Source organism: Gossypium hirsutum, chromosome A12, assembly GCF_007990345.1.
Source record: "Gossypium hirsutum isolate 1008001.06 chromosome A12, Gossypium_hirsutum_v2.1, whole genome shotgun sequence".
Lineage (NCBI taxonomy): Eukaryota > Viridiplantae > Streptophyta > Magnoliopsida > Malvales > Malvaceae > Gossypium > Gossypium hirsutum.
In genome coordinates, this window is record NC_053435.1 from 45,835,201 (window position 1) to 45,840,200 (window position 5,000).

Here is a 5,000-nt window from a genome sequence, read left to right on the forward strand (position 1 = left end):
ACCCATGTGAGGCCAATAGTATCGATCCTCCAAAAGGGCCAAGGTACGGTGCATTCCCGGATGGCCCGCCCATCGTGAATCATGGCATTCTTTCATTACTTCCTTGCGCAATTTCCCATAATGAGGCACATAGAGGCGGTGCCCATGGGTGTATAGTAATTCCCCATCAAGCCAAAATCTCCTCGTTTTCCCTTCATTGGCCAGCTCAACCAAGCTTTTGGCTGTGGGGTCATGGGACAACCCTTCTCGAATGCGTTCCAATAGGGACCCGTCAGGTTGACTGATGGCCACGAATTCCATCTTTCGGCTAAGTGCATCAGCCACCATATTGGCACTTCCTGGCTTGTATTCCATTGTGAAATCAAACTCCGCTAGAAAAACCTGCCAACGAGCCTGTTTGGGAGACAACTTTTTCTGGGTTAGAAAATAACTGTTGGCAACATTATCAATAAGGACCACGAACCTGGAACCCAGTAAGTAATGCCTCCATGTGCGCAAGCAATGCACCACAGCGGTCATTTCCTTCTCTTGGACCGTATATCTCTGCTCTGTCTCATTAAACTTTCGACTTTCGAAAGCAATGGGATGACCCTCTTGCATCAGTACTCCCCCAATGGCATAATCTGACGCATCTGTACGTACTTCATAAGGCTTCGAGTAATCCGGTAATGCAAGTACAGGCTCACTTGTCATTACTTACTTCAATAGATTGAAGGCCCTCTCACACTGTGGGTTCCAATCCCATACCTTACCCTTTTTTAACATGTCCGTCAAGGGTGCGGTAATTCTAGAATGGCCTTCGATAAAGCGTCTATAGTAGTTTGCCAACCCAAGGAAAGATCTCAACTCTGTCACCTTGGTTGGAGCCTCCCATTCGGCAATGGCCCGAATCTTGCTTTCATCCATCCGGATCTTGCCACCTCCCACAATGTGGCCTAGAAATGGCACCTCTCGTTGAGCAAAGGTGCATTTCTCCTCTTTGACGAACAATTCATTTTCCCTCAAAGTTTGGAACACCTCCCTCAAATGTTCCACATGTTCATTGAGTGTTTTACTGTACACCACAATATCATCAAGGTAAACAACCACGAAACGATCAAGGAAAGGTTGAAGTACCTTATTCATCAAGGTGCAGAATGTAGCTGGGGCATTCGTGAGTCCGAATGGCATCACCAAAAACTCATACGAGCCATACCGTGTCACACAAGCTGTCTTTGGCTCATCTCCTTTGGCTATCCGAACTTGATGGTACCCCGATCTCAAGTCCAACTTGGTAAACCATCTCGCACTACGAAGCTGATCAAACAAGTCTGCAATGAGGGGAATAGGGTACCTATTCCTCACGGTGATCTTGTTTAGGGCCCGATAATCAATACACATCCGTAATGACCCATCATGTTTCTTTTGAAATAGCACTGGTGCACCATACGGAGATTTAGATGGCCTAATGAATCCCGCATCTAAAAGCTCCTTTAACTGTTTCCGTAATTCCTCCAATTCCGGTGGGGACATACGATATGGCGCCCTAGCTGGCGGCACCATGTTGGACACCAATTCGATCCTATGATCCACCTCCCTCTTAGGTGGCAAATTCTTTGAAAACTTTGCAGGCATCACATCTCGAAAGGATTGTAATACTTGGCCCACTTCCTTAGGGATCTCACCCACGGTCTTACCGGTTTCCTCAATCTTCAAAGTGGCTAAGTAAGAGACTTCATGTCTACGTACTCCCTTAGGAAATTGGATTGCGGACAATGTTTTCCCTTCGAGGCTCCCCTTTCTTGTCAATCTCACCATACATTGATGGTTCGAATCCGAAATCATCATGAAATTACCAGAAGGACAAATAGTCGCATTAACCTGATCAAGAAAGCTCAATCCAACTACAAAATCATAGTCATCAAGTGGTATTACCTTGATGGATGCCGTACCGGTCCAATCGCCAAATTGGAGTTTTACTCCCTTCGCGACCCCCTTAATTGGAACACTTTCCGAATTCACCGTCTTAATTTGACCCGAATCATTTTCAATCTTGAGACCAAGTTTATGCGCAGCCCCTTCGAACATAAATAAATCAGACGCACCTGTGTCGACAAGTGCATTCAACTTTTTGCCAGCTACCATGATGTCCGCAAACATCAGCCCATGACTCCTCTTGTCTTCAACACCTCCTAGTATTGAACCAAGATTGTTATCCTCCACATCTGACTCTGCTTTCGCTTCCACAGCGGAGAGCACCGCCTTCTTTGGACAATCCTTAATCATGTGTGGTCTATCACAATGAAAGCACCTTATAGGCCCACTCTTCCTTTTGTCCCATGGCTTTTTACCGTTGTCATTTCTAGGGGGCCTTTCTTTGTCTCCCCACTATTTCCCTTTGGCTGGGACTTGGGCTTGAAAGACTCAGGCCTGTCTTTCTTCCCACCAAATTTCGCCAACGATTCTGCTACAGACATGGCCTTGGTAAGTTCTTGGACTCCTCGGCGTTGCAACTCTTGCTTCGCCCATGGTTTCAACCCATCCATGAAGCAAAAGAATGCCTCTTTCTCACCCATATCAGAAATTTGAAGCATGAGTTCGCTAAACTCCTGCACATACTCCCTCACAGTGCCTTGTTGCGAAAGCCGACGCAACTTTGCCTGAGCTTCATCCTCGGCATACTCAGGGTAAAACTACGCTTTGAACTCGTATTGAAACTCCTTCCAAGTTCTAATTTCTATCCCACCACGTCTCACATCGGTGGACCTACGACGCCACCACAATAAGGCAATGTCAGTAAGATACATAGCAGCAGTAATTACCTTAGTGGCATCATCAGCAATGCCCTTGGCACAAAAGTATTGCTCGACTCCTCACAGGAAATTGTCCACTTCTCTTGCGGACCTTGTTCCCTTAAACTCCTTTGGCTTGGAAACATCCACGCTGGGCTTGGGTGTGACAGCAGCCAACCCTCCATTGCCCAAAGCAGCCTTGTAGATTGTGAGTTCACCCTTGAGCTCCGCAATCTCCTCTTTCAAGGCTGTCAACATAGCCTCCATGGCATCAGTCTTACCAACCATCATAGTCTCGATGGCATCATCCCTACTCGTCATCTTCTCAATGTTATCCAACACATACTCTTTGAGTTGCTCTTGCATAGATTGCAACCCATCATTGACTTTATCATCGATATCATCAACCCTCTCCTTGACATCCCTCACGGATTCTTCAAGAGTGACAACTCGATCTTCCAAAGCTGACAGTATGTCCCTCGAACGGCTAGCCTTCCTAGCCCTCCCACGAATCTCTATTCCATCAACATTCTCAGTAGCTTCTTTCGACATCGTTCAACAGTGTCTTCGAACGCTGGCTCGGATACCAACTGTCACGGACTTAGAGTTTTCCCAAGCAATCCGTGCGGCCTCAAGCGTTCTTTCGCTCAAAAACGCCTCAGTCAGCCTATCTCACAACAATTAAGGATCCTTCGCTCAAAAACGCCTAAGTCAACCTGTCTCGCAACACTGAGGATTCAATGGAATTCCTCTCAAGAACGCATGAAGAACAGCAGAAGAACGAAGTAAGAACGATCTCAAAAGATGAACAAAAGCCACAGAAAAATAAGAACACTTGAGAGAAAAGTTTGAGTGAATACTCTCAAAATTCTATTAATCACTGAATGAATACAATGAGGGGGAGAGGCCTCTATTTATAGTTGAGCCTTCCCAACATCAACGGCACAGATCGAAATACATCAATGGTTAAGATCTAAAGCTACCAAGATATAAAACTCTAAGATTACAGAATCGTATCTTTTAAAGATTACATTAAAGTCTAAGATCGCATATCTTTGAAGATCTCCTTCCATATTTGCCAAGCATATCTTTGAAGATTACTTTCCCTATTTGCCAAGCTCTGGAGATGGGCTTTCAATCTCTCTAAGCACTAGACCAGTCTGATTAGGCCGAATGACCTCCCTTAAAAGCGATAAATCGCACAAGTCCGTCATGGTTGCAAGTCTCCTGTCGCAACCCATGACACTAGGACGTCGATGGTGCTGGAGCATCCGTACATTGCTGCTTGGACGTGTTGGAGCCTTGGACGTACAACTAGGCTACCTAGGACGTCAGTGGTGCAAGAGCCTCGAGCAGCATCGGCACCTTGGTGCCTTGGATATGCAGGAGCCTCGGACACCATCGGCAACCTAGGCCCTTGGTCGTGCAGGAGCCTTGGCCACAATCGACAACCTAGGCCCTTGGTCGTGCGGGAGCCTCGAGCACCATCGGCAACCTAGGCCCTTGGTCGTGCGAGAGCCTTGGGCACCATCGGCAAGCTAGGCCCCTGGTCGTGCGGGAGCCTCAGACACCATCGGAACCTAGGCCCCTGGTCGTGCGGGAGCTCGGACACCATCAGCAACCTAGGCCCCTGGTCGTGCTAGAGCCTCGGGACCATCGGCAACCTAGGCCCCTGGTCGTGCGGGAGCCTCGGGCACCATCGGTAACCTAGGCCCCTGGTCGTGCGGGAGCCTCGGGCACCATCAGCACCCTAGGCCCCTGGTCGTGCGAGAGCCTCGGGCACCACCGGCACCCTAGGCCCTTGGTCGTGCGAGAGCCTCGGGACCATTGGCACCTAGGCCCTTGGTCGTGCGGGAGCCTCGGGCACCATCGGTACCTTGGTGCTTGGATGTGCGGGAGCTTGGGACACCATCGGTAACCTAGGCCCTTGGTCGTGCAGGAGCCTCGGACACCATCGGCACCTTGGTGCTTGGATGTGCGGGAACCTCAGACACCATCGGTAACCTAGGCCCTTGGTCGTACCGGAGTCTCGGGCACCATTGGTAACCTAGGCCCTTGGTCGTGCGGGAGCCTCGGGCACCATCGGCACCTTGGTGCCTCGGATGTGCGGGAGCCTCGAGCAGCATTGGCACCTTGGTGCTTGGATGTGCGGGAGCCTCAGACACCATAGGCAACCTAGGACGTTGGATGTGCGGGTGCCTCGAGCAGCAGGGGCACCCTGGTGCCTCG